This window comes from Fragaria vesca, linkage group LG4, assembly GCF_000184155.1.
Source record: "Fragaria vesca subsp. vesca linkage group LG4, FraVesHawaii_1.0, whole genome shotgun sequence".
Classification (NCBI taxonomy): domain Eukaryota; kingdom Viridiplantae; phylum Streptophyta; class Magnoliopsida; order Rosales; family Rosaceae; genus Fragaria; species Fragaria vesca.
The window spans coordinates 12,553,186-12,564,565 of record NC_020494.1 but is presented as its reverse complement, the minus strand read 5'-3'; the positions used below and the strand labels follow the sequence as shown (position 1 = coordinate 12,564,565).

Here is an 11,380-nt window from a genome sequence, read left to right as displayed (position 1 = left end):
GACATTTCAAAGCAATATTTTTTTGAACTTGTACCTTTAGGTTTTTCGTCATCTTCAAGTTCCATTTCCCAAGCCTTCAGATTTCCGATCAACAAATCTACTGAATATTCATTCAAGTTGTATTGCTCCTGAATCGTCGTCTTTTTTATCCTGTACTTCTTTGGAAGAGATCTCAAAATTTTCCTGACAATATCAGATTCTTTTAAAGGACGTCCCAAGCTTTCACATAAACTAGAAAGATCAGTAAAACGAGCATAAAAATCATCAATAGATTCATCATCTTTCATTTTCAAAGCATCAATTTCAGAATAGTATTGTTGTAACCTTTGTTCTTTTACAACATCATTACCTTCATGAAGAACACATAATTTATCCCAAACCTGTTTGGCGGTAACACAATTCTGAACCTTCTTTTTTTCATCTCTGCTTAGAGCAGCATAGAGAGCATTTAAGGCTTTGTGATTAGCTTCACTCAGTTTGATCTCTTTTTCATCCCAATCATCTTCGTCCTTTAATTTAGATGACGACCCTTCTGGAGCTTTTCCATCCGTAGAAATCTCAGGAGCTTTCCAGCCACGTTCCACACTTCTCCATGCATGAAAATCAATGCCATAAATGAATGATCTCATTTGAAGTTTCCATTGAGCAAAATCCATTCCTTTGAGCATGGGCGGTTGATTCAACCCATTTCGTTCCATCTTTAGCTAGATCTACCGGACACCTCCAGCACCTGCTCTGATACCAAATGAAAATACTAGATAGAACGATTATGAGATAAGCAGCGGATTATATAGAAGAACTTTACTTTACTATTGAATAGAAGATTACAATTACTTGACAACACATGATCAAAAGTAATATATTCTCAAAAGTAAAATTACTTCACACTTGAAGAACACGGTCAAGTGTAATACAAAGCCACAAAGGTCTTTGTTGCCACGAAGGATGATAACGCCACGGAGGTCGTTGAAGCCACGAAGGTCTTGAATGGAGCCACGAAGGTCTCGAAATGCCACGAAGGACTTGAAGCCACGAAGGTCTCGAAATGCCACGAAGGACTTGAAGCCACGAAGGTCTTCAATGGAGTCACGAAGGTCTCTTGCCACACAGGACTATACTATGATCTGAATATTTGTTCACACAAAAAAAACTCTAGAGCACACATTCACGAAACCTATATTTTCTTCTCAATGTTTTTCTCTTCTCCCTACCATATATATATCTATGTATATATGTTAAACCCTAGCACCTCTATCTCCACATGTATACAGCCGTACCTCGAGATATATATATATATATATATATATATATGTATATATATAAACCAAACCCTTGCAGCCGAACCTAGCTGCCCTCTTTTCCATCTAGATCCGAATCACCTCAATGCCATAACAACTTTCTAAATCTAAATTGTATAGAAAAGGAACTAACCTTAAACAGCCTATATCCTAATAAACTGAAAATATATTTGAAAATACATTCCAAATATATCTAGAACTATCCATATAAAAGATGAGAAATATAGAAGGAAATCCCAACCTATATGGCAAGAGACCTTCCGAATAGGAAACTTCAATATCTTCTCTTTGTCACTATTTTCGAAATCTTTGAACTCCATCAACTCATGGAGGCCAATATATCTTCAGATGTTATCTCACTTCACTCCACAGATGGGTCTAATCCTACCAAGATCGTTTCTGTACCCAACTTACTCTTCGTTTGCAGCCAAACATTTCTCCTGACACAACTTGCAGCAGGTGTCAAGGGTATTGCTGGCCTTGGCAGGGCTAAAATCGGCCTCCCTTCCCAATTTGCTTCCGCTTTTAGCTTCAAGAGAAAATTCGCCGTGTGCTTGCCCTCCTCAAGAAGATCATACGGCGTCGTATTCTTCGGGGACGGGCCATACAATCTGCTTCCCAGTATTGATGTATCTAAGTCTCTTATCTACACCCCGTTGATCATCAATCCTGTAACTACTGGGGCTAATTATGAAGAAGGAGAGCCTTCCTTGGAATACTTCATCAACGTAACGTCAATCAAGATCAACGGAAAGGTACTATCCGGATTCAACACTTCGTTGCTGACAATCGACAAAGACGGGTACGGAGGCACAAAGATTAGCAGCGTCAATCCTTACACAGTCATGGAGACCTCAATCTACAACGCTTTCGTTAATCTCTTTACTAAAGAACTCTCTGGCGTGCCGAGAGTGACACCGGTAGAGCCATTCGGGTCGGCCTTCCGGTTCCTAACATCGATCTGGTGTTGCAGAGCGAGAGCGTGTACTGGAGGATCTTCGGGGCGAACTCGATGGTGCAGGTGAACCAGGACGTGCTGTGCTTAGGGTTTGTGGACAACGGTCAGAGCCCGAGTAACCCTAGAACTAATATTGTGATTGGGGCGCATCAAATTGAGAACAATCTTCTTCAGTTTGATTTGGCTTCTTCTAGGCTTGGATTCAGCTCCTCTCTCTTGTTCCGACAGACGACTTGCGCTAACTTCAATTTCACTTCTGTTGCTTAGATCTAGCTAGTGGCTAATTAATCCATTCATGTGATAATAAATGGTTATGGCAGCTCTCGATGTAACCCTGCATCCGCGAACTGTTTTCTTTATTTTCTTATTTCTCTACATTATCCTTGTCAGAGTGTACTGGTTTGATATTATCCAATTCAGAAAGATCCACAGATTCTGTTAAAGTGAGACTAATGCCCTAACTTGTTACAGTTTCCCAATATGCTGCTTGTCAAAATGAAAGGATAAGTACCAGTCTTACTCATCGATCATGATCTAGCTGCTTATATAAATATATAGCTTTCCCCTCTCTTACTTTCTCTTTTCATAATATAATGATCACTGTCTAAACTTAGACGTCAGGCATATGAGAATGTGAGTGAAGATTTACCCCATTTGCATGTTTTAAGTTACAGAAAATTTATCCTAGAAAACGTATGGCTTCACTCACCCCATTTGCATGTTAAGTTACAGAAAATTTATCCTAAAAAACGTATGGTATAGCATCTTTCACTTCTTTCTTCGTGAGAAATGGTAAAAAAAGTGGTTACGGTTGTACTTCTTCCACGGTGCAAATTAAAGTCTCAAGAAAAAAAGAAAAAAGATATACCATGCATGATCATTGACGATGAATATTAGTCTTAATTTATTTAGTAAACTTCAGAGAGACGAAATTGTGATTTGATCCGACATGGAGATTCTCTAAATGTGAAGTGATATATACAACCTCAACTTCCAGGAGTAATCCAACCCTCATCTTGCAGTGTAGACAGTAGACCCTGTAGTATTACGTTTCAAGTGTTTCAAAGCAAACCTTATTATACAATTACCCAAATTTCTCATCAACTGTTAATTAGTGACTCCGACGTAGAATCACGTTATATGCAATGTCTAATACTGTATTACATGTTTCCTTGCATGAGAAGTAGGAAAATGTAGCCATGATATTTTAAAAATGCATCCATTTAGAGAGGCAAGTAATTTAACATTAATTAAATAATTTCAATGGGTAGGTTAATAAACTACAGTTCTAAGACAGAATACTCATAGGCGGAGGCATTCAAGGACCAAACATGACACCGCTTCAGATTTCAAATTATATGTTGTAAGAGCATGATATCTTTAGCAATGCTAATTATTTTTTAGTTGAATTTTAATTAAATTAGCTAAAATATCATTTTGACTAGCCATTTTAGAAATGTGGTTGCATCAATAGTCTCTATTTTAGCTAGCATTACATCAACATTATTTTTCAAATAAAGATTAAATAGTTTAAATATATTTATATATCACGTAAAATATCTTACAAGGAATGTATTAAATTATAGCTAGCCTCATCTGAGTCATATCGCTCTCTATATTTAGCTAGCGAGATACCTAAAAGTCATTATAGCTAAAATTTAGCTAGTCTGCTAGAGCTCCGAAAATATTAAAAAAAAAAGCTAAACACGCTCTCTAAAATAGGTAAAAGTTAAAATAGAGAGTTTGCTAAAGTTACTCTAATCATTCAAAACTTGGCTCAATTTAACCAAACTTTAGTAAAACCATAAGTATTGGCACTCATAACCCCAAGATGGACGAGTCATGTATAATTTAGCTTAACAAATTTTTCTATCATAATAATTTCGCCACAAAGTTTATTTATATTTTTTTAACCTTTTCATCAGCCCCCTTCGATTAAGATTTCTGGTTCCGTCTTTGATAATACTAGAGGCAGCAATAAAAGAAGAAATTCATCCTCGATCGAAATGGGAACATAACTAGGTCACGCATATTGATGAATAGAAGAACAAAATATAATGTCATATGAAACTACATTGGTCCAAATATCTCGACTCAAAGTTCCAACTGCCAAATCACCATCCTGCTCGACGTTTCCGAGCTTTTGCCTCCTCTCAAATCCAAAGGACCAAACATAATCATTTGTTCAATTGCCCACCCACCAACAACCATCAATATTATTAAAACCCTAGGAAGATTCCATAACTAATCTATTTAATTAGCACACACAGATAGACCACATGCATAAATGATAAGTGAACACGACGCAAACCCAGCCATAGCAAATACAATTAAGGAAAGCTTGCTTTATAATCAGTTGTTAATTGGAAATCAAAGACTCGAGCGGCCTTTGGATTTGCTTTGACAGCGAAAAAGGATTAGCACTGCGGAAAGAGCCGGCGCTATTCATAATCGATCATCATATATAGCCAATTCTTAGTTAATTGCTCCATCTGGGTCAAGGAAAATAGAAAGATAGGTCAATAACAAAGGGAGCAGGTTCAGACCTCAATATTATAACATGCACACTAAAACTGGGTTTACTTGAAAAACAATTAACCTTCCATATTGAAAGACTTGCAACAGCTATAAAATGGGATACATCCTCCTCCAACTTCTTCAACCCAGTCATCGATCTACATAACAATGGCTAATTCCTCATCATTTCTCTGCCTTGCTCTATTTTCCTCACTCGTCTTCTTCATCGCCACTCCATCTTTAGCCAAAACATCTTTCCGTCCCAAAGCCCTGGTTCTTCCGGTAGCCAAACACTCTCCCACTCACCAATACCTCACCAGCATCAAGCAAAGAACCCCTCTTGTCCCTGTAAGACTAACCCTAGACCTCGGCGGTCAGTTCCTTTGGGTAGACTGTCAACAAGACTATGTCTCATCTACCTACAAACCTGCCCGTTGCAACTCAGCTCAATGCTCCCTCGCAAACTCTAAGGCCTGCACTACAGAGTGCAACTCTTCCCCCAGGCCAGGCTGCAACAACAACACATGCAGTGTCCTCCCAGACAACTCCGTCATCCCCACAGCCGGTAACGGCGGTGAGGTAGGTCAAGACGTCGTCTCCCTCCACTCCACAGACGGTTCTAACCCTACCACGCTCGTTTCTGTTCCCAATTTCCTCTTCGCTTGTGCTGAAACCTTTCTCTTGGACCGCCTTGCGAGTGGTGTCAAGGGTATGGCTGGTCTTGGTAGAGCTAATATTGGACTTCCTTCTCTGTTTGCTTCCGCTTTTAGCTTCAAAAGAAAATTCGCCATTTGCTTGCCTTCCTCAACAAAATCATACGGTGCCGTTTTCTTCGGAGATGGCCCTTACAACCTTGTTCCTGGCATTGACGTCTCTATATCTCTTACTTACACCCCATTTCTCCTCAACCCTGTAAGCACTGCCAGTGCTTATTTCGAAGGTGATGCTTCTACATAATACTTCATCAACGTAACGTCAATCAAGATCAACGACAAGGTCGTCACCTCATTCAACACTTCCTTGCTAACCATCGATGAAAACGGTTATGGCGGCACGAAGATCAGCACAGTTCATCCCTACACGGTCTTGGAGACGTCAATATACAACGCTGTTGTCAACGCATTTGTGAGTGAACTCTCTGATGTACCCAGAGTGACAGCCATAGCACCATTCGGAGCTTGCTTCAACTCAACCGCCATTGTTAGCACGCGTGCCGGCCTGGTTGTGCCTACCATCGACCTTGTGTTGCAGAGCGAGAGCGTGTACTGGAGAATCTTTGGGGCCAACTCGATGGTGCAGGTGACCAAGGACGTTGTGTGTTTAGGGTTTGTGGATAATGGTCAGAGCCCGAGTAACCCAAGAACTAATATTGTGATCGGAGGTCATCAGATTGAGGACAATCTTCTTCAATTCGATTTAGCTTCTTCTAGACTTGGGTTCAGCTCCTCTCTCTTGTACAGATCCAGACAAACAACTTGCGGCGACTTCAATTTCACATCAGTTGCTTAGAAATATTTGCTGGCCATTGTTGTTTTTGTATTTCAAATGTTTAATAAATGGTTGATTGCTTCTGAATCTGGAGGCATCAATCATGATTGAGATTGAATAATTGATATTTGGGTCCGGTTCAATTCAAGGGACAACATATTTGACACAAATTTTGACACCGATTGTGATCCATTAAATTTTAAAATGTTCAACGGTCCAGATTTATTGTATGAATGATGTCAGCACAACACTAAATGATATGGAAATTACATGTCATTTTATATTTCTAATCTAAAAGTAAACTCCTATTAATAACAAAATTAAAATCTGAAAAAATCACAAAACCTCGAAAGAGAAAAATAAGAAGAAGAAGATCGATGAACAGAATACGAACTCGAGGAAAAATACTAAACCCTAAATCCAATGATGCCAAGGGACAAAAGGAATTTGTGCCTTGGGTTTCATTCTCAATCTTTGATTTGGTTTTGTCATCTTCATCTACATATTCACCCTTGGTGAGACTTGACAAAACATTGAGAAATTGTGATATATATTACTCATGTCGAATTCATGATCAATATGATTCAAGAATTTTGAATGGCTTCACCCAATTTTTGTGGAATTGTATAGTTCCAGTTAGCAAAGTAATTGGGAGAATGGAGATGAAACCATGGAGAAGGAAAATAGGATGAAAACTTGAGGATGATATCAATGTTTCTTCTGGTGTTTGACGTCTTTGAGTTTTTTCAGACCCTTGATATTTATATTAATTGTTTGTGTATTTCGATCATATGTTTTACTATTTACACATTCCAAGTACTAGTTCTCGATCATCTCCTACTTAAAAGTTGAAACACAACCTCCAAATAGATGATCAGCTGTTTCATTATATTATCACATAAAAGACAACTATTATCATCAATAAGGCCAAACCTTGATAATCTATCTCTAGTTTTAAGTCTTCCTCTCAGCAATAACCATCCAAATAATTTCTCTTTAGGTGGGACATCAAGTTTCCACACCTTATTTATCAAGTCAATTTGCTGGTGTTTTTCCAACTCATTCATCTGTAGCCAAGTCACAGATTTTATTGAGAACCTTCCATTAGCTAAAGGCCCCCATATATATATTCATCTGGTTGATGAGATACCGAAATAGGAATTCCAATAATTTGTTTGACAACTTCCTGATCAAGAACCTACAAAAGTTTAGGAATATTCCAACAACCACCAAAAATATAGTCAAAAACTGATTCGTCTAAATTTAGGGTATTCCTGTTGCTTTCAGGAATCAAATATAATAACGGGAACTCATATGCCGAATTGAAAGTCCATAACTTAATATTCCTGCCATCCCCTACTACCCATCTCATTCCCTTAAGAATGAGGCTCCTTGCATCGAGAATGCCTTTCCAAGCTAGAGAACTTGATTGCTTTTTATTTGCATTAAAAAAAGAAACTTTCCTCGTATACTTTTTCCTCATGATTTGAGACCACCAATTCTCTTGGTCATTTAACACTTTCCATGCAAGTTTAGCAATTGCTGCATTATTAAAGAATGCGGAAGGTCTAATTCCTAAACCTCCCACACTCTTAGGAGTGCAGACTTTGTTCCAACTGACCGAGGGGCATTTTGCATCTGATCCCCAAAAGAAATCTCTAGCCTGTTTGTCAATGGATTTTGTAATCTTTTTGGAGCATTTAAAACATGACATCACATGATTAGGCATTCCAGAGAGATTAGATTTAATAAGGGTAAGTCTACCTGGTCGAGAGAGCGTACCTTTTTTCCAGCCAGCCAACTTCTTGAAAATTTTCATGCGAAGCTCTTTAGCGTTAACAGGATCCTTCTAAAAAACAACATTATGGATACCAAGATATTTTCTTATGGTAGTTTTTTGCTGAATATTTAGAATGCTAACAATTTCCAATTTAAGAGCAGTGGGAGTTTTGGGAGAGAAATAAAGAGAAGATTTATGAAAATTAATTTTCTGGCCATAAGCCACAAAAAATGTATCAAGTACCTCAGAAATTTTCCTAGCAGCTTTTTTAGTAGCTTTTCTAAAAATGAGACAACCATCTGCAAACATTAGGTTAGAGATTCTAAAGCCATGAGGAGACGATAATAAACCAACCTGCGATTTATGGTTGGTGGCCAATGCATTGAGCTGCCTGATTAAAGGTTCCATAGCAAGAATAAAAATATAAGGTGAAAGAGGATCACCCTGTCGTATTCCTCTAGTTGGTTGAAACCAACCTTCAGCATTACCATTAACAAGGACTGAAAAAGAAACCGTCGAGATACAGTTCATGACCAACTTGATCCAGTTTTCATGAAAACCAAACTTTTCTAGACATTTTGAGATATACTCCCAACTAAGATAATCATAAGCCTTTTCCAAGTCAAGTTTTACAGCCATAGAGCCAACTTGACCTTTCTTTCTTTGAAAATCAGAGAAAAGTTCATGAGCTATCAAGATGTTGTCCTGTATAGCTCTTCCAAGAGCAAAGGCACCTTGATTCTTAGAAATACATTTTTCTAATAAAAGCCTAAGCCTTTTCACTATGATCTTAGTAATGATCTTGTAAGAAACATTGCAAAGACTAATTGGTCTGAAATCAATCACTTGTTCCGGTTTTTCAATTTTTGGGATCAGAGCAATATTTGTATTATTGATAGAATCCAAGGGCTTGTTTAGCATGAAAAAATCTTTTATCATGGGTATGATAGTACCTTTAACTTCAGTCCAACAGTTCTGATAGAAGCTTGCATGTAACCCATCTGGTCCTAGAGCTTTTAGGGCTCCAATAGACTTAACTGCATCCCAGATCTCCTCATCTATAACCTGCTTTAAAAGAAGATCATTATCAACATTATCAATACACGGATCAATGACATTAATGAAGTTTGTAATAGCAATGTCACTGGGTGTGGTATCCTTCTGAAATCTTTTCTTAAAATCTTTAACTAAAATATCAGAAATTTCTTCCTTTGTATTGACCCATGTTCCCATTGCGTTCTTTAATTTCAGAATTGTGTTGCTTCTTCTCCTCATGTTTGCTTGTGTTTGAAACAAAATTGGTATTTTTATCACCAAGGTTAAGCCAATTTGCTCTAGCTTTTTGCGCCCAAAATATCTCATCTTTGTAGCATTGCAGTAATTGTTGCCTTATAGTCATATCCTGCTCCTGCAAGTAATCAGAGAAAGGAGAACTCATTAGTTGTTGTTGAAGATCATTACTTCTATCATTCAATTCCTCAATCTTCTTGAAAAGATTGCCATAAACATTCTTGTTCCATATCTTAACCTGGGCCTTGAATTGGTTACAAATAGTCAAAAAATTTAAAAGAGGATCACTCTCTAGGTTTTGTGTCCAAAATCTATTGACCAGAGGTCTAAAATCTTTATGAGCAAGCTAGATAGCTTCAAATTTAAAGCCATTGCCTTTCTTTGCCTGTTTATGCTTCACTGTTAGGCAAATTGGGCCATGATCAGAGCCAATAATTGGAAGATTCTCAAGGGTCACATTTGGAAATTGATTAAGGAATTTAGCATTCACACAAGCTCTGTCCAGTCTCTCATAAATGAGAGTATTATCCTTGTGTTTATTTGTCCAAGTGAAAGGAACACCAATTGCATCAAGAGAAGTAAGATTTGCATTATTCAGAAAGCTCAAAAAATTTAACATGAAATTGGTAACTGCTTGGTTGCCCCCAAGCTTTTCATTAACATCTATAATGATGTTGAAATCTCCCATAATGAGCCAGGGTTCATCATTTCTTGGCTTTAAGTCCAAGATTTCATTCCACAAGGCAGCTTGTTTTTCTTTTTTAGGATAGGCATAGAGAAAAGTGGAATACCAATGATTGTTAGTTGCAATTTCTGTAATCATACAATGAATAAAACGGTTATGTGGTACACTAACATCAACCTGTACCATTCTAGATTTCCATAATAACAAGAGACCACCACATTGACCTTGTGCAGGTCTAACATAATGAGAATCAAAGGGGAGTGTTCTGGTCTTACTAACTATATCATCTGAAGCTCTAGTATCTAAGATACACAGGACATCAATATCTAAACTTGAAGCATAGAAATTCGTTTGAGCCAAAAAACCCGGCCAGGAACTTCCCCGGCTATTCCAAGAGAGCATCTTCATATATAACAATTTAACATTAAGGAGGTGCCGACCTCAATTTTGGTTCCAACAGCATCATTCATATCAACTATCACTTCTTTGTTCGTTCCACTATCATATTTGACAACATTATCAAATAAATGGAAAAGGCTCACAATATTGGTTTCAGTAATACCAATACACAGTTCACAAGCATCAATGTCAACCTGAATGCAACTTCTAGAAGATGGAAGAGTACTCCCAATCCTTCTATAACTATCTTTCCTCCCAATAACCCAGATTCTATAAGGGTATAACAAACAGAATCTAAGGTTATGTAATAAATAAAACCAATTAACAAATAAGATGAGTACGAGATAGAGACATACCTGGGTTGAAATCATAAGGACACGTACCTGGGTCCAAATTGAGATCTTGACAAGATCAATTCTAAACAGGTCAAGAAGGACGGCCTGACCCTGAATTGATCCTCGCTGTAGATTTAATTGATTGTCCACAACTCCGTGTGAGCAGTCATCGCTCGAAGTCTTGAAGTGGTAAAGCACCAGCACCGGTGACATGAGCGCCCATCCTTCATCAGTAGATCGATCTACTATGGAGTACTTCAACAGAACCAGCCGGAAACATTCCTCTCTAGCATCCATAGATAGAAGCGAACGTTCTGGTAGCATTTCGGTCTAAGAACCCGACACAGGTCTTGGGTGAGACTTGGAGATCAAAATCGGACTCGATCTGTAAGGTACCCATGAAATAGATGAGGAATTCGTAGCCAAAGGAAGAATTTGGAACGAGGATAGGCCATGGCGGCCACCAAGCGATCCACCTAGCGAAGCCGCGAAACCCTAGCAGAGCCCAAAACGCCAAACTCTTGGCGCGTGGGGCGCGTTCCATTTTTTAACTAGTGAAGTGGTTGTTACATAAGATGACCAGTTTGTTACTTCTAATATTTTCCACCGGTATGAACAAGCAAGTAAGGA

At 38.2% G+C, this 11,380-nt stretch overlaps 2 pseudogenes across 1 annotated transcript; both read left to right on the top strand.

Moving 5' to 3' along the window:
• The window catches only part of LOC101308080, a 3,168-nt pseudogene extending 645 nt beyond the window's left edge, over positions 1–2,523 (top strand).
• A 2,418-nt stretch (positions 2,524–4,941) lies between these two features.
• Positions 4,942–6,402, top strand: LOC101307782 (annotated as a pseudogene). The gene has a single exon (XR_184575.1). The product of XR_184575.1 is annotated as a basic 7S globulin-like (transcript).
• Positions 6,403–11,380: the final 4,978 nt, after the last annotated feature.